We start from the raw sequence: 19,993 nt of genomic DNA, 5'->3' as shown, positions 1-19,993 counted from the left end.
GGTCGGAAAGCAAAAGACCTATACTCTATGATATCACTTATAGGCGTTATCTAATAACTGACACAAATGAACATATTTCCACAGAGAAAGACACTCACAGAGTTAGAAAACAAACTATGCTCATCTAAAAGGAAAGGTGGGGGGAATGGATAAATTAAGATTAGTGTTACTATATGGATACAAACACATATTATATACATATCTCAAAAAGACCGACAATATAGCAAGGGAGGTCTGCGGAACCCTCTGTAACATTTTACAAGGGAAGAGGATCTGTACTTGAATAGACATATGTAATGTACAAATGAACCAGATTGTGTACACCTAGGACAAACGATATGCTAAGCTTTGCCCCAATTAAAAAAAAAATTTAAAACCAAGAAGAAATAATGAGACATAAACTTATGGGGGTTTCTCCATGCACATTCCAATGTAATTTACAACCTAGGAACACGACTTCCAGAAAGGCTCTGCTGCCCTAGTACCCAGATTTGGGAATGGAGAAATGCTGCCTGCTTGAGGCCTCTTCCCACAACAGCAGCTTTAAACCCATTGCTAAAGGTCACTAAATATTCACCACACTTGCAGTTCGGTAAATGACACCTGCTCTCTAAAAAAATTCTGGGGTGGAAAATCGACCAAAAATTTCAAAAGAGGGCAACCTTCCAAGAGGACGATTTCAAGAGTTATACTGTACGCCCAACTGTTTCCTTTTTTGAACAGAAAAGAAAACGGCGGAGAAAAATAATGAGTTTTACGAATTTTCAACGACATGCAAACCCAAATTACAAAATCCTATCAGCTCACAGCAGCCAGAAGGGCCATTAGCATACAGGCTGCAAACAATAAATGCTGAAGCGATTGTGGAGAAATGCGTACCCTCGATTCTAAGGGGGACGTGGTAAGTGCCACTAATGAAAACGCAAAGAAGGTGCTTTGAAAAGGGAAACACGGTGCTACCAGTCAGTCAATCACACCCACTGCTGGGCCTATCACCTGAGAACATGAGAATCAAAAAGTCACAGGCTGGCAATCCTGCACTCCAACAATATTTACCATCGCCAACGCTTGGAAGCAATGAAAATGTCCATCAACCGAGGAATGCACAAAGTAGAAGTGGTCCACGTACACAGTGGAAAATTACTCCAATAAGAAATAAAAATTAAGTTTAAAAATCCAACAAAAGTAAGGAGACATCAGATTGTGTGGGTGTGTCCGGGCACACTCCACTCTAATTTATAACCGAGAAACACCACAGGCCGCAAGGGCTTTTCCCTAGGTACCAGGGTGGGGAACATAGAAAGGCTGCCACCCTCTGGCAGTTACCTGCACAAGCAGCTTTAAAGCCTGTGCTAATGGTCATTGCATAGGAACAAGTACTGCAGAACTGTAAATGAAACCTGCCCTCAAAATGTCTTGAGGGAGGTAATGGCCAAAACATTTCAAAATGTGACACATACTTTAAGAGAACCCTCTGAAGAACGAAGGGGTAATCACAGCTTGAAAAATAAAAAGGACATGTCTTAAAGCTCAATTTCAACGGATTATGAGGCACGTGCGAATTCAACCACAAAGCGGTATCAGCTCACAAGTGGCAGAATAACCATCAGCAAGAAAACTACAAACAATAAATGCTGAAGGTGTTGTGGAGAAATGCCTACCCTCAACTTCAAGGGGGACGTAACTTGGAAAGGGCCACGAACGAGAACTGAATGGAGCTGCCATATGATCCAGCAGGCCCACTCCTCGACCTATAATCTAAGAAGAGAGAATTGGAAAGACACAGGCAGGCAAATCTGCATGGCACAGTATTACAATAGCCAAGATATGGAAGTAACGAAAAAGTCCAAAAACAGACGGGTGGACACAGAAGAACTCCTCCATGTACAGACGGAATATTCGCTAGTGAAAAAAATGAAACAATGCCATTTGCAGCACCATAGATGAGTCTAGACCTAATCACGCCACCTGTAGTAAGTGAGAAAGCAAAAGACACATATCCTATCATATCACTTTCAGGAGTTACTTCAAAATGGATACCAGTGAAGATATTTCCACAGAGAAAGGCAATCACAGATTCATTAAAAAACTTATGGTTCACCAAATAGAAAGGGATGAGGATTGGATACACTACCATATTGGGGTTAACAGAGATATACAAACCATGTGAAATATATAATCACCAAAGATGTACGGAAGACCAGGAGAAGACTACTCAACATTGTGTCATAACCTACATGGGAAAAGGATGCGAGGAAGAATAGATACACGTCTATGTGTGAAAGAACCACATCTTGCACACCTGGAACAAACAAGGCATTGCAATCAAATGTGCTGGGATAAAAAATAAAAAGTAAATTACAAATATGAACAAGAAGTAATGAGACATAACCTTAAAGGGCTTTTTCCTGGCACATTCCATTCTAATTTACAACCTAGAACACCACTTCCATTAAGCCTCTGTTTCCCTAGTAACCAAATTTGGTAAAGGAGAAATGCTGCCACCTTGTGGCCGTTTCCTGCAAGAGCAGCTTTAAACTCACAGCTAATGGTCACTTAACACTCACAAGGACTCAGGGCTGTAAAGGACACCTGCCCTAAAATAACTGTGCTGAAGTAGGGAGTGGACAAAAAAATTCAAAACAGGCAAATGTTTCAAGAGGAGGGTATGAAGAGTTAAGTTTTATTCACACTCTTTTTAAAAAGAAGGAAAATGGATAAAAGCTCAACCTCAGGGAGTGTTAGACCCATGCAATCTAATCTACAAAAAGTTTCAACTTACACCAGTCGACTGACCATCAGCAAAAAGTCTACAAACAATAAATGCTGAAGGGGTTTTAGAGAACTGTGTACCCTCTACCTGCTGGTGAGACGTAAAGGGGTCACAGCCAATAATGAGAACAGAAAGGAGCTCTGTTTCAAAGTAAAAATGGAGGTACCGTTCAATCCAGCAGGCGCACCATTGGACCTCTCACCTGAGAAGACAAGAATCGAGAAGACACAGGCCGCAAAAGCTGCAGAGCAGCCTTATTCACAAGAGCCAAGAGAGTAAAGCAATCCAAATGTCCAACAACAGGTGAATGGATAAAGAAGAAGTGGTCCATGTACACAATGGAATATTAGCTAGGGAAAACAATGAACCATTGCTCTCTGAGGCACCACAAATGAGTCTGGAGATAATCAGGAAACATGAGGTAGGTCGGAAAGCAAAAGACCTATATTCTATGATATCACTTATAGGCGTTATCTAATAACTGACACAAATGAACATATTTCCACAGAGAAAGACGCTCACAGAGTTAGAAAACAAACTATGCTCATCTAAAAGGAAAGGTGGGGGGAATGGATAAATTAAGATTAGTGTTACTATATGTATACAAACACATATTATATACATATCTCAAAAAGACCGACAATATAGCAAGGGAGGTCTGCGGAACCCTCTGTAACATTTTACAAGGGAAGAGGATCTGTACTTGAATAGACATATGTAATGTACAAATGAACCAGATTGTGTACACCTAGGACAAACAATATGCTAAGCTTTACCCCAATTAAAAAAAATTTTAAAACCAAGAAGAAATAATGAGACATAAACTTATGGGGGTTTCTCCATGCACATTCCAATGTAATTTACAACCTAGGAACACGACTTCCAGAAAGGCTCTGCTGCCCTAGTACCCAGATTTGGGAATGGAGAAATGCTGCCTGCTTGAGGCCTCTTCCCACAACAGCAGCTTTAAACCCATTGCTAAAGGTCACTAAATATTCACCACACTTGCAGTTCGGTAAATGACACCTGCTCTCTAAAAAAATTCTGGGGTGGAAAATCGACCAAAAATTTCAAAAGAGGGCAACCTTCCAAGAAGACGATTTCAAGAGTTCTACTGTACTCCCAACTGTTTCCTTTTTTGAACAGAAAAGAAAACGGCGGAGAAAAATAATGAGTTTTACGAATTTTCAATGACATGCAAACCCAAATTACAAAATCCTATCAGCTCACAGCAGCCAGAAGGGCCATTAGCATAAATGCTGCAAACAATAAATGCTGAAGCGATTGTGGAGAAATGCGTACCCTCGATTCTAAGGGGGACGTGGTAAGTGCCACTAATGAAAATGCAAAGAAGGTGCTTTGAAAAGGGAAACACGGTGCTACCAGTCAGTCAATCACACCCACAGCTGGGCCTATCACCTGAGAACATGAGAATCAAAAAGTCACAGGCTGGCAATCCTGCACTCCAACAATATTTACCATAGCCAACGCTTGGAAGCAATGAAAATGTCCATCAACCGAGGAATGCACAAAGTAGAAGTGGTCCACGTACACAGTGGAAAATTACTCCAATAAGAAATAAAAATTAAATTTAAAAATCCAACAAAAGAAAGGAGACATCAGATTGTGTGGGTGTGTCCGGGCACACTCCACTCTAATTTATAACCGAGAAACACCACAGGCCGCAAGGGCTTTTCCCTAGGTACCAGGGTGGGGAACATAGAAAGGCTGCCCCCCTCTGGCAGTTACCTGCAAAAGCAGCTTTAAAGCCTGTGCTAATGGTCATTTCATAGGAACAAGTACTGCAGAACTGTAAATGAAACCTGCCCTCAAAATGTCTTGAGGGTGGTAATGGCCAAAACATTTCAAAATGTGACACATACTTTAAGAGAACCCTCTGAAGAACGAAGGGGTAATCACAGCTTGAAAAATAAAAAGGACATGTCTTAAAGCTCAATTTCAACGGATTATGAGGCACGTGTGAATTCAACCACAAAGAGGTATCAGCTCACAATTGTCATAATAACCATCAGCAAGAAAACTACAAACAATAAATGCTGAAGGTGTTGTGGAGAAATGCCTACCCTCAACTTCAAGGGGGACGTAACTTGGAAAGGGCCACGAACGAGAACAGAAGGGAGGTGCCTTAAAAAGGTAAACATTGAGCTACCATATGATCCAGCAGGCCCACTCCTCGACCTATAATCTAAGAAGAGAGAATTGGAAAGACACAGGCAGGCAAATCTGCATGGCACAGTATTACAATAGCCAACATATGGAAGTAACCAAGAAGTCCACCAACAGACGGGTGGACACAGAAGAACTCCTCCATGTACAGACGGAATATTCGCTAGTGAAAAAAATGAAACAATGCCATTTGCAGCACCATAGATGAGTCTAGACCTAATCACGCCACCTGTAGTAAGTGAGAAAGCAAAAGACACATATCCTATCATATCACTTTCAGGAGTTACTTCAAAATGGATACCAGTGAAGATATTTCCACAGAGAAAGGCAATCACAGATTCATTAAAAAACTTATGGTTCACCAAATAGAAAGGGATGAGGATTGGATACACTACCATATTGGGGTTAACAGAGATATACAAACCATGTGAAATATATAATCACCAAAGATGTACGGAAGACCAGGAGAAGACTACTCAACATTGTGTCATAACCTACATGGGAAAAGGATGCGAGGAAGAATAGATACACGTCTATGTGTGAAAGAACCACATCTTGCACACCTAGAACAAACAAGGCATTGCAATCAAATGTGCTGGGATAAAAAATAAAAAGTAAATTACAAATATGAACAAGAAGTAATGAGACATAACCTTAAAGGGCTTTTTCCTGGCACATTCCATTCTAATTTACAACCTAGAACACCACTTCCATTAAGCCTCTGTTTCCCTAGTAACCAAATTTGGTAAAAGAGAAATGCTGCCACCTTGTGGCCGTTTCCTGCAAGAGCAGCTTTAAACTCACAGCTAATGGTCACTTAACACTCAGAAGGACTGAGGGCTGTAAAGGACACCTGCCCTAAAAAAATTGTGCTGAAGTAGGGAATGGACAAACAAATTCAAAACAGGCAAATGTTTCAAGAGGAGAGTATGAAGAGTGAAGTTTTATTCACACTCTTTTTAAAAAAAAGGAAAATGGATAAAAGCTCAACCTCAGGGAGTGTTAGACCCATGCAATCTAATCTACAAAAAGTTTCAACTTACACCAGTCGACTGACCATCAGCAAAAAGTCTACAAACAATAAATGCTGAAGGGGTTTTAGAGAACTGTGTACCCTCTACCTGCTGGTGAGACGTAAAGGGCTAACAGCCAATAATGAGAACAGAAAGGAGCTGTGTTTCAAAGTAAAAATGGAGGTACCGTTCAATCCAGCAGGCGCACCATTGGACCTCTCACCTGAGAAGACAAGAATCGAGAAGACACAGGCCGCAAAAGCTGCAGAGCAGCCTTATTCACAATAGCCAAGACAGTAAAGCAATCAAAATGTCCAACAACAGGTGAATGGATAAAGAAGAAGTGGTCCATGTACACAATGGAATATTAGCTATGGAAAACAATGAACCATTGCTCTTTGAGGCACCACAAATGAGTCTGGAGATAATCAGGAAACATGAGGTAGGTCGGAAAGCAAAAGACCTATATTCTATGATATCACTTATAGGCGTTATCTAATAACTGACACAAATGAACATATTTCCACAGAGAAAGACGCTCACAGAGTTAGAAAACAAACTATGCTCATCTAAAAGGAAAGGTGGGGGGAATGGATAAATTAAGATTAGTGTTACTATATGGATACAAACACATATTATATACATATCTCAAAAAGACCGACAATATAGCAAGGGAGGTCTGCGGAACCCTCTGTAACATTTTACAAGGGAAGAGGATCTGTACTTGAATAGACATATGTAATGTACAAATGAACCAGATTGTATACACCTAGGACAAACAATATGCTAAGCTTTACCCCAATTTAAAAAATTTTTAAAACCAAGAAGAAATAATGAGACATAAACTTATGGGGGTTTCTCCATGCACATTCCAATGTAATTTACAACCTAGGAACACGACTTCCAGAAAGGCTCTGCTGCCCTAGTACCCAGATTTGGGAATGGAGAAATGCTGCCTGCTTGAGGCCTCTTCCCACAACAGCAGCTTTAAACCCATTGCTAAAGGTCACTAAATATTCACCACACTTGCAGTTCGGTAAATGACACCTGCTCTCTAAAAAAATTCTGGGGTGGAAAATCGACCAGAAATTTCAAAAGAGGGCAACCTTCCAAGAAGACGATTTCAAGAGTTCTACTGTACTCCCAACTGTTTCCTTTTTTGAACAGAAAAGAAAACGGCGGAGAAAAATAATGAGTTTTACGAATTTTCAACGATATGCAAACCCAAATTACAAAATCCTATCAGCTCACAGCAGCCAGAAGGGCCATTAGCATAAATGCTGCAAACAATAAATGCTGAAGCGATTGTGGAGAAATGCGTACCCTCGATTCTAAGGGGGACATGGTAAGTGCCACTAATGAAAACGCAAAGAAGGTGCTTTGAAAAGGGAAACACGGTGCTACCAGTCAGTCAATCACACCCACAGCTGGGCCTATCACCTGAGAACATGAGAATCAAAAAGTCACAGGCTGGCAATCCTGCACTCCAACAATATTTACCATAGCCAACGCTTGGAAGCAATGAAAATGTCCATCAACCGAGGAATGCACAAAGTAGAAGTGGTCCACGTACACAGTGGAAAATTACTCCAATAAGAAATAAAAATTAAATTTAAAAATCCAACAAAAGAAAGGAGACATCAGATTGTGTGGGTGTGTCCGGGCACACTCCACTCTAATTTATAACCGAGAAACACCACAGGCCGCAAGGGCTTTTCCCTAGGTACCAGGGTGGGGAACATAGAAAGGCTGCCACCCTCTGGCAGTTACCTGCACAAGCAGCTTTAAAGCCTGTGCGAATGGTCATTGCATAGGAACAAGTACTGCAGAACTGTAAATGAAACCTGCCCTCAAAATGTCTTGAGGGAGGTAATGGCCAAAACATTTCAAAATGTGACACATACTTTAAGAGAACCCTCTGAAGAACGAAGGGGTAATCACAGCTTGAAAAATAAAAAGGACATGTCTTAAAGCTCAATTTCAACGGATTATGAGGCACGTGTGAATTCAACCACAAAGAGGTATCAGCTCACAATTGTCAGAATAACCATCAGCAAGAAAACTACAAACAATAAATGCTGAAGGTGTTGTGGAGAAATGCCTACCCCCAACTTCAAGGGGGACGTAACTTGGAAAGGGCCACGAACGAGAACAGAATGGAGCTGCCATATGATCCAGCAGGCCCACTCCTCGACCTATAATCTAAGAAGAGAGAATTGGAAAGACACAGGCAGGCAAATCTGCATGGCACAGTATTACAATAGACAATATATGGAAGTAACCAAAAAGTCCACCAACAGGTGGGTGGACACAGAAGAACTCCTCCATGTACAGATGGAATATTCGCTAGTGAAAAAAATGAAACAATGCCATTTGCAGCACCATAGATGAGTCTAGACGTAATCACGCCACGTGTAGTAAGTGAGAAAGCAAAAGACACATATCCTATCATATCACTTTCAGGAGTTACTTAAAAATTGATACCGGTGAAGATATTTCCACAGAGAAAGGCCATCACAGATTCATTAAAAAACTTATGGTTCACCAAACAGAAAGGGATGAGGATTGGATACATTACCATATTGGGGTTAACAGAGATATAGAAACCATGTGAAATATATAATCACCACAGACGTACGGAAGACCAGGAGAAGACTACTCAACATTGTGTCATAACCTACAAGGGAAGAGGATGCGAGGAAGAAGAGATACACGTATCTGTGTGAAAGAACCACATCTTGCACACCTAGAACAAAGAAACCATTGTAATCAAATTTGCTGGGATGAAAACTAAAAAGTAAATTACAAATATGAACCAGAAGTAATGAGACATGAACTTAAAAGGCTGTTTCCTGGCACATTCCATTCGAATTTACAACCTAGAACACCACTTCCATTAAGGCTCTGTTTCCCCAGGAACCAAATTTGATAAAGGAGATATGCTGCCACCTTGTGGCCGTTTCCTGCAGGAGCAGCTTTAAACTCACAGCTAATGGTCACTTAACATTCACAAGGACTCAGGGCTGTAAAGGACACCTGCCCTAAAAAATTGTGCTGAAGTAGGGAATGGACAAAAAAATTCAAAACAGGCAAATGTTTCAAGAAGAGAGTATGAAGAGTTAAGTTTTACTCACGCTCTTTAAAAAAAAAAGGAAAATGGATAAAAGCTCAACCTCAGGGAGTGTTAGACCAATGCAATCTAATCTACAAAAAGTTTCAACTTACACCAGTCGACTGCCCATCAGCAAAAAGTCTACAAACAATAAATGCTGAACTGGTTTTAGAGAACTGTGTACCCTCTACCTGCTGGTGAGACGTAAAGGGCTAACAGCCAATAATGAGAACAGAAAGGAGCTGTGTTTAAAAGTAAAAATGGAGGTACCATTCAATCCAGCAGGCGCACCATTGGATCTCTCACCTGAGAAGACAAGAATCGAGAAGACACAGGCTGCAAAACCTGCAGTGCAGCCTTATTCACAATAGCCAAGACAGTAAAGCAATCAAAATGTCCAACAACAGGTGAATGGATAAAGAAGAAGTGTTCCATGTACACAATGAAATATTAGCCATGGAAAACAATGAACCATTGCTCTCTGAGGCACCACAAATGAGTCTGGAGATAATCAGGAAACATGAGGTAGGTCGGAAAGCAAAAGACCTATATTCTATGATATCACTTATAGGCGTTATCTAATAACTGACACAAATGAACATATTTCCACAGAGAAAGACACTCACAGAGTTAGAAAACAAACTATGCTCATCTAAAAGGAAAGGTGGGGGGAATGGATAAATTAAGATTAGTGTTACTATATGTATACAAACACATATTATATACATATCTCAAAAAGACCGACAATATAGCAAGGGAGGTCTGCGGAACCCTCTGTAACATTTTACAAGGGAAGAGGATCTGTACTTGAATAGACATATGTAATGTACAAATGAATCAGATTGTGTACACCTACGACAAACAATATTCTAAGCTTTACCCCAATTTAAAAAAAAATTTAAAACCAAGAAGAAATAATGAGACATAAACTTATGGGGGTTTCTCCATGCACATTCCAATGTAATTTACAACCTAGGAACACGACTTCCAGAAAGGCTCTGCTGCCCTAGTACCCAGATTTGGGAATGCAGAAATGCTGCCTGCTTGAGGCCTCTTCCCACAACAGCAGCTTTAAACCCATTGCTAAAGGTCACTAAATATTCACCACACTTGCAGTTCGGTAAATGACACCTGCTCTCTAAAAAAATTCTGGGGTGGAAAATCGACCAAAAATTTCAACAGAGAGCAACCTTCCAAGAAGAAAATTTCAAGAGTTATACTGTACTCCCAACTGTTTCCTTTTTTGAACAGAAAAGAAAACGGTGGAGAAAAATAATGAGTTTTACGAATTTTCAACGACATGCAACCCTAATTACAAAATCCTATCAGCTCACAGCAGCCAGAAGGGCCATTAGCATAAATGCTGCAAACAATAAATGCTGAAGCGATTGTGGAGAAATCCGTACCCTCGATTCTAAGGGGGACGTGGTAAGAGCCACTAATGAAAACACAAAGAAGGTGCTTTGAAAAGGGAAACACGGTGCTACCAGTCAGTCAATCACACCCACTGCTGGGCCTATCACCAGAGAAAATGAGAATCAAAAAATCACAGGCTGGTAATCCTGCACTCCAGCAATATTTACCATAGGCAACACTTGGAAGCAACGAAAATGTCCATCAACAGAGGAATGCACCAAGAAGTGGTCCATGTACAAAATAGAATATTAACTCCAATAATAAATATAAACTAAATTTAAAAATCCAACAAAAGTAAGGAGACATCAACTTTTGTGTGTTTATCTGGGCACATTCTACTCTAATTTACAACCGAGGAACACCACTGGCTGTAAAGTCTGTTTCCCTAGTATCAGCGTGGGGAATGTAGAAAGGTAGCAGTCCTGTGGCCGTTACCTGCAAAAGCAGTTTAAAGCCTGTGCTAATGGTCACTTCATATGAACAAGTACTGTAGGGCTGAAAATGAAACCTGCCCTCAAAATGTCTTGAGGGAGGTAATGGCCAAAACATTTCAAAATTTGACACATACTTTAAGAAACCACTTTGAAGAACTAAGCTGTAATTACAGCTTGAAAAATAAAAATGACTTGCCTTAAAGCTCAATTGCAACAGAATATGAGACACATGCAAATTCAACTGTAAAGAGGTGTCAGCTCACACCCGTCAGAATAACCATCAGCAAAAACTACAAAGAATGAATGCTGAAGGTGCTGTGGAGAAATGCATACCCTCAACTTTAAGTGGGACGTAACCTGGAAAGAGCCACTAATGATAACAGAATGGAGGTACCTTTAAAAGGTAAACCCTGAGCTACCATATGGCCTAGCAGACCTATTCCTGGACCTATAACTGACGAAGACAGAATTGGAAGGACACAGGCAGGCAAATCTGCAATGCATACTATTACAATAGCCAATATATGGAAGTAACCAAAAAGTCCACTGACAAATGGGTAGACAAAGAAGAACTGTTACATGTACAGATGGAATATGAGCTAGTGACAAAATGAAACAATGCCATTTGCAGCACCATAGATGAGTCTAGAGGTAATCACACAACTTGTAGTAAGTGAGAAAGTGAAAGACACATATCCTATCATATCAGATATAGGTGTTACCTAAAAATTGATACAAACGAAGATATTTCCACAGAGAAAGGCAATCACAGATTCATTAAAGAAACTTATGGTTCACCAGATGGAAAGGTGTGAGGATTGGATATATTACCATATTGAGGTTAACAGAGACATACAAACACATGTGAAATATATAATCACCAAAGACCTACAGAATACCAAGAGAAGACTACTCTACATTGTGTCATAACCTACATGGGAAAAGGATCCGAAGAAGAATAGATATATGTATATGTGTGAAAGAACCACATCTTGCACACCTAGAACAACAAAACATTGTAATCAAGTTTGCTGTGATACAAAATAAAAATTAACTTAAAATACGAACAAGAAGTAATGAGACATAAACTTAAAGGGATTTTTCCTGGCACATTCCATTCTAATTTGCAACCTAGACCACCACTTCCAGTAAGGCTCTGTTGCCATAGTAACCAGATTTGGTAAAGGAGAAATGCTGCCGCCTTGTGGCCATTTCCCGCAAGAGCGGCTTTAAACCCACAGCTAATGGTCACTTAAAATTCACAAGGACTCAGGGCTGTAAAGGACACCTGACGTCAAAAATTGTGCTGCGGTAGGGAACGGACAAAAAAGTTTAATACAGGCAAATTTTTCAATAAAATACTATGAAGAGGTAAGTATTACTGTCTTTAAAAAAAAAGGAGAATGGATTAAGGCTCAACCTCAGGAATTATTAGACTCATGCAGTCTAATCAACAAAAAGGTTTCCAATCACACCAGTCGACTGACCATCAGCAAAAAGTCTACAAACCATAAATGCTGATGCGGTTGTAGAGAATTGTGTATCCTCTAGCTGCTGGTGAGATGCAAAGTGGTTAAGAGCCAGTAATGAGAACAGAAAAGAGCTGCGTTTAAAAGTAAAAATTTAGGCACCATTCAATCCAGCAGGCACACCATTGGACCTCTCACCTGAGAAGACAAGTATCGAGAAGACACAGGTTGCAAAAGCTGCAGTGCAGCATTATTCACAATAGCCAAGGAAGTGAAGCGATAAAAATGTCCATCAACAAGTGAATGGATATTGAATAAGTGGTCCAGGTACACAATGGAATATTAGCTATGGAAAACAATGAAACCCTGCTCTCTGAGGAACCACAAATGAGCCTGGAGATAATCACAAATCATGAGGTAAGTCGGAAAGCAAAAGACTTATATCCTATGATATCACTTATAGGCGTTATCTAATAACTGACACAAATGAACACAATTCACAGAGAAATACACTCACAAACTTAGAAAACCAACTTTGCTCATCTAAAGGGAAAGGTGTGGGGGATGGATAAATGAAGATTAGTGTTACTATATGATATGGATATGATCCAAATATATATTATATACATATTACAAAAAGACCGGCCATATAACAAGGGAGGTCTACAGAACACTCTGTAATAATTTACATGGGAAGAGGATCTCTACATAAATAGATAAAAATAATGTGTAAATGAACCAGAGTGTGTACACCTTGGACAAACAACATTCTAACCATTACCGTGATTTAAAAAATTAAAACAACGAAAAAGAATTAATCAGACATAAACTTATGGGGCGTTTTCCAGCCCATTCCATTCAAATTTACAGCCTAGGAAAACGACTTCTAGAACGGCTCTGCTGTCCTAGTAACCAGATTTGGTAATGGAGAAATGCTGCTGCCTTGTGGCCGTTTCGAACAACAGCAGCTTAAACCTAGTGCTTATGGTCCCTAAATATTCACACTCATTGCAGGCCTGTAAATGACACCTACATTTCAAAACAATCCTGGGGTTGAAAATTGACCAAAAAATTCAAAAGAGGGCAACGTTCCAGGAAGACACTTTCAAGACGGATATTGTACTCACACTTTTTTTTCTTTTTTCTTTTAACAGAAAAGAAAAAGGTGTGGAAAAATGATGAATTTCAGAATATTTAACGACATGCATACCCATATTACAAATACCTATCAGCTCACAGAAGTCAGAATGGCCATTAGCAAAAATGCTGCAAAAAATAAATGCTGAAGGGATTGTGGAGAAATGCGTACCCTCGGTTGTAAGGGGGGGCATGTTAAGAGTCACTACTGAAAACACAATGTAGGTGCTTTGAAAAGGGAAGCATTGAGCTACCAGTCAATCAATCAAAACCACTGCTGGACCTATCACCTGAGAAAATGAGAATCAAAAAGTCACAGGCTGGCAATCCTTCACTCCAGCAATATTTACCATAGCCAACACTTGGAAGCAATGAAAATGTCCATCAACCGAGGAATGCACCAAGAAGTGGTCCATGTACACAATGGAATATTACTCCAATACTAAATATAAATTAAATTAAAAAAAAAAACAACAAACAAAAGTAAGGAGACATCAGCATTTGTGGGTTTATCCGGGCAAATTGCACTCTAATTTATAACCGAGGAACACCACAGGCCGGAAAGTCTGTTTCCCTAGTTACCAGGGTGGGGAACGTAGAAAGGCTGCCACCCTCTGGCCGTTACCTGCAAAAGCAGCTTTAAAGCCTGTGCTAATGGTCACTTCATATGAACAAGTAATGCAAGGCTGCAAATGAAAACTGCGCTCAAAATGTCTCGAGGGAGGTAATGGCCAAAAATTTTCAAAATGTGACACATACTTTAAGAAAACACCTTGAAGAACTAAGCTGTAATCACTGTTTGATAAATAAAAAGGACATGCTTTAAAGCTCAATTTCAACAGATTATGGGACACATGCAAATTCAACCACAAAGGGGTATCAGCTCACACCTGTCAGAATAACCCTCAGCAAGAAAACTACAAACAATAAATACTGAAGGTGTTTTGGAGAAATGCATACCCTCAACTTTAAGTTGGACGTAACCTGGAAAGAGCCACTAATGAGAACTGAATGGTGGTGCCTTTAAAACGTACACACTGAGTTACCATATGATACAGCAAGCCCACTCCTTGGACTATAACATAAGAAGATAGAACTGGAAAGACACAGTCAAGCAAATGTGTATTGCAGCAGTATTACAATAGCCAAGACAAGGAGACAACCAAAAAGTCCATCAAGAGTTGCGTGGCCAAAGAAGAACTGGTACACGTACAGATGGAATATTAGCCAGGGAAAAAAATAAAACAATGCCATTTGCAGCACCATGTATGATTCTTGAGGTAATCAGGCAAATTGTACTAAGTCAGAAAGCAAAAGACACATATCCTATAATATCACTTATAGGTCTTAGCTAAAAATTGATACCAATGAAGATATTTCCACAGAGAAATGCAATCACAGATTCACTAAACTAACTTATGGTTCACCAAATGGAAAGGTGTGAGGATTGGATACATTAGGATATTGGGGTTAACATAGATATAGAAAGAAATGTGAAATGTGTAATCACCAAAGACCTACGTAATACCCAAAAGAAGATTACTCAACATTGTATCATAACCTACATGGGAAAATGATCCAAAGAAGAATAGATATATGTATATGTTTAAAAGAACCACATCTTGCACACCTAGAAGAAACAAAACATTTTAATCAACTTTGCTCTGATAAAAAATAAAAATTAAATTAAAAAAAGAACAAGAAGTAATGAGAAATAAACTTAAGGGGCTTTTTGCTGGCATATTGCATTCTAATTTACAACCAGAACATGACTTCCATTAAGGCTCTGTCATCACTAATAAAGCAGCTTTATAATCAATGTTGAAGGTAGCGTAAAAGAAGTCTCACTAATTATTGGTAGTAACAAGAAAACAAAGAAAAGTAAAAAAATCTCACTGCAAAAAGTATACATAGAGTAAGTCAAGGTAGATCAAACACTTATTAAACTTATGTAAAGAATAAAAGACAACAGTAGTATGTTTTTTTAAAAAGAGAGGGCCCAAGTAAATCTGAAATGAAAGAGTTGATGTTACAACAGACCCCACAGAAATACAAAGTATCCTAAGATACACACAGGGTAACTCAGGGCTCAGATTGGACAGAGCCCACTCTCCAGTCCCCTGTACATGACTTACAGGAGCCTCAGGAACTGAGGAGGGGGTCCCTGAGGAGAGGCTCAAGATAGAATATGGTAGGCATTAACATGGCTCCATTCATCTTAAACATGCCTGAACTACATTCACACGAGATGATTTTGTCCTGTATGTACATCGGCACCTCTAGTTGGAACTGCAGATCTTTGGCTTCACCACCTCTACTGACAGCATTAGCTTCACCTGCTGTGGACCGTCTCCTATAGGATTTCTAGAACCACAAAGCATCGAAGCTTCACAGGACCCAGAGTCTGTGCGACTCCACGCAGAGTCTCAGAGTCTCAACTCCACTCAGATACTCCACTCTTGGAGGGCACACACAAAGTAGTGAGCACATCAGAACCCAGGGGAAGGAGCAGTGACCCCGTAGGAGAATGACCAGAACTACCTGATAGTTTTAGAGGGTCTCCTGCAGAGGCAGGTGGTAGCTGTGGCTGTGGCTCACCGTGAGGACAACGACACTGGCAGCAGAAGTTCTGGGAAATACTCCTTGGTGTGAGCCCTCCCAGAGTCCGTCATTAACCCCACCACGAGCAAGGTAGGCTCCAGTGCTGGGTCACCTCAGGTGAAACTACCAACAGGGAGGGAACCCAGCCCCATGCATCAGCAGATAAGTGGATTAAACTTTTTATTAAAGTTTTATTTAATCTGCAGACAAGCAGATTAAAGCTTTGCCCACCAAAGCAACACCCAGCTCTACCCACCACCAGTCCCTCCCATCAGGAAGCTTGCACAAGCCACTAAGATAGACTCATCCACTGGAGAGCAGACAGCAGAAGCAAGAAGAGCTACAATTCTGCAGCCTGTGGAAGGAAAACCACATTCACAGAAAGATAGACAAAATGAAAAGGCAGAGGACTTTATACCAGATTAAGGAACAAGATAAAACCCTAGGGAAAAAAACGAAATGAGGTGGAGATAGGGAACCTTCCAGAAAAAGAATTCAGAATAATGACAGTGAACATGATCCAAGACCTTGGCAAAAGAATGGAGGCAAAGATCGAGAAGATGCAAGAAATGCTTAACAAAGACCTAGAAGAATTAAGGAGCAAACACCTAGAAGAATTAAAGAACAAACAAACAGAGGTGAACAATATAATAACTGAAATGAAATATACACTAGAAGGAATCAGTAGCAGAATAACTGTGGCAGAAGAACGGATAAGTGACCTGGAAGACAGAAAGGTGGAAATCACTGCCTTGGAACAGAATAAAGAAAAAGAATGAAAATAAATGATGACACCCTAAGAGTCCTCTGGGACAACATTAAACGCAACAACATTCACATCATAGGGGTCCCAGAAGGAGAAGAGAGAGAGAAAGGACCCGAGAATACATTTGAAGAGATTATAGTCGAAAACTTCCCTAGCATGGGAAAAGAAATAGCCACCCAAGTCCAGGAAGTGCAGAGAGTCCCAGTCAGGATAAATCAAAGGAGAAAAATGCCAAGACACATAGTAACCAAATTGACAAAAATTGAAGACAAAGAAAAATTATTGAAAGCAACAAGGGAAAAATGACAAATAACATACAAGGGAACTCCCATAAGGATAACAGCTGATTTCTCAGCAGAAAATCTACAAGCCAGAAGGGAGTGGCATAAATTTAAAGTGATGAAAGGGAAGAACCTACAACCAAGAGTACTCCACCCAGCAAGGATCTCATTCAGATTTGAAAGAGAAATCATAAGCCCTACAGACAAGCAAAAGCTAAGAGAATTCAGCACCATGAAACCAGCTCTACACCAAATGCTAAAGGAACTTCTCTAAGTGGGAAACACAAGAGAAGAAAAGGACCCACCAAGACAAACCCATAAGAATTAAGAAAATAGTAATAGGAACATACATATCAATAATTACCTTAAACGTGAATGGACTAAATGTTCCAACCAAAAGACACAGGCTCTCTGAATGGATACAAAAACAAGACCCATATATATGCTGTCTACAAGAGACCCGTTTCAGACCTAGGGACACATACAGACTGAAAGTGAGGCGATGGAAAAATATATTCTATGCAAATGAAAATCAAAAGAAAGCTGGAGTAGCAATACTCATATCAGATAAAGTAGACTTTAAAATAAAGAATGTTACAAGAGAGAAGGAAAGACACTACATAATGGTCAAGGGATCAATCCAAGAAGAAGATATAACAATTATAAATACATATGTGCCCAACATAGGAGCACCTCAATACATAAGGCAACTGCTAACAGCTATAAAAGAGGAAATCAACAGTAACACAATAATAGCAGGAGACTTTAACAGCTCACTTACACCAGTGGAGATCATCCAGACAGAAAATTAATAAGGAAACACAAGCTTTAAATGACACAATAGACCAGATATAGTTAATTGATATTTATAGGACATTCCATCCAAAAACAGCAGATTACACGTTCTTCTCAACTGCACATGGAACATTCTCGAGGATAGATCACATCTTGGGTCACAAATAAAGCCTCAGTAAATTTAAGAAAACTGAAATCATATCAAGCAGCTGTTCCGACCACAATGCTATGAGATTATAAATCAATAACATGGACAAAACCGTAAAAAAACACAAACACATGGAGGCTAAACAATACGTTACTAAATAACCAAGAGATCACTGAAGAAATAAAAGAGGAAATCAAAAACTACCTAGAGACAAATGACAACAAAAACACGATGATCCAAAACCTATGGGATGCAGCAAAAGCAGTTCTAAGAGGGAAGTTTATAGCAATACAAGCCTACTTCAAGAAACAAGAAAAATCTCAAATAAACAATCTAACCTTACACCTAGAGGAACTAGAGAAAGAAGAACAAAACCCAAAGTTAGTAGAATGAAAGAAATCATAAAGATCAAAGCAGAAATAAATGAAATAGAAGCAAAGAAAACGAAAGCAAAGATCAATAAAACTAAAAGCCGGTTCTTTGAGAAGATAAACAAAAATGATAAACCTTTAGCCAGACTCAAGAAAAAGAGGGAGAGGAATCAAATCAACAAAATTAGAAGTGAAAAACGAGAAGTTACAACAGACGCCACAGGAATACAAAGCATCCTAAGAGACTACTACAAGCAACTCTATGCCAATAAAATGGACAACCTGGAAGAAATGGCCAAATTCTTAGAAAGGGATAACCTTCCAAGACTGAACCAGGAAGAAATAGAAAATATGAACAAACCTATCACAAGCAATGAAATTGAAACTGTGATTAAAAATCTTCCAACAAACAAAAGTCCAGAACCAGATGGCATCACAGGTGAATTCTGTCAAACATTTAGAGAAGAGCTAACACCCAACCTTCTCAAATTCTTCAAAACAATTGCAGGGGAAGGAACACTCCCAAACTCATTCTATGAGACCACCGTCACTCTGATACCAAAACCAGACAAAGATACTACAAGGAAAGACAATTATAGACCAATATCACTGATGGATATAGATGTAAAAATCCTCAACAAAATACTAGCATACAGAATCGAACAACACATTAAAAGGATCATACACCATGATCAAGTGGGGTTTATCCCAGGGATGCAAGGATTCTTCAATATACACAAATCAATGTGATACACCATATTAACAAATTGTAGAATAAAACCATATGATCATCTCAATAGATGCAGGAAAAGATTTTGAGAAAATTCAACACCCATTTATGATAAAAACTCTGCAGAGTGTGGGCATAGAGGGAAACTACCTCAACATAATAAAGGCCATATATGACAAACCCACAGCAAACATCATTCTCAACGGTGAAAAACTGAAAACGTTTCCTCTAAGATCAGGAACAAGACAAGGATGTCCACTCTCACCACTACTATTCAACATAGTTTTGGAAGTCCTAGCCATGGCAATCAGAGAAGAAAAAGAAATAAAAGAAATACAAAAAGGAAAAGAAGAAGTAAAATTGTCACTGTTTGCAGATGACATCATATCATAGATAGAGAATCCTAAAGATGCCACCAGAAAACCACTGGAGCTAATCAATGAATTTGGTAAAGTTGCAGGATACAAAATTAATGCACAGAAATTGCTTGCATTCCTATACACTAACAATGAAAGAACAGAAAGAGAAATTAAGGAAACAATCCCATTACCACTGCAACAAAAATAAAATACCTAGGAATAAACCTACCTAAGGAAGTAAAAGACCTGTACTCAGAAAACTATAAGACACTGATGAAAGAAATCAAAGATGATATAAACAGATGGAGACATATACCATGTTCTTGGATTAGAAGAATCAATATTGTGAAAATGACGATACTACCCAAAGCAATCTACAGATTCAATGCAATCCCTATCAA

The sequence above is a fragment of the Eschrichtius robustus genome, chromosome 8, assembly GCF_028021215.1.
Source record: "Eschrichtius robustus isolate mEscRob2 chromosome 8, mEscRob2.pri, whole genome shotgun sequence".
In the NCBI taxonomy this organism is placed as follows: Eukaryota; Metazoa; Chordata; class Mammalia; order Artiodactyla; family Eschrichtiidae; genus Eschrichtius; species Eschrichtius robustus.
Note: the sequence above shows the minus strand (reverse complement) of the source record.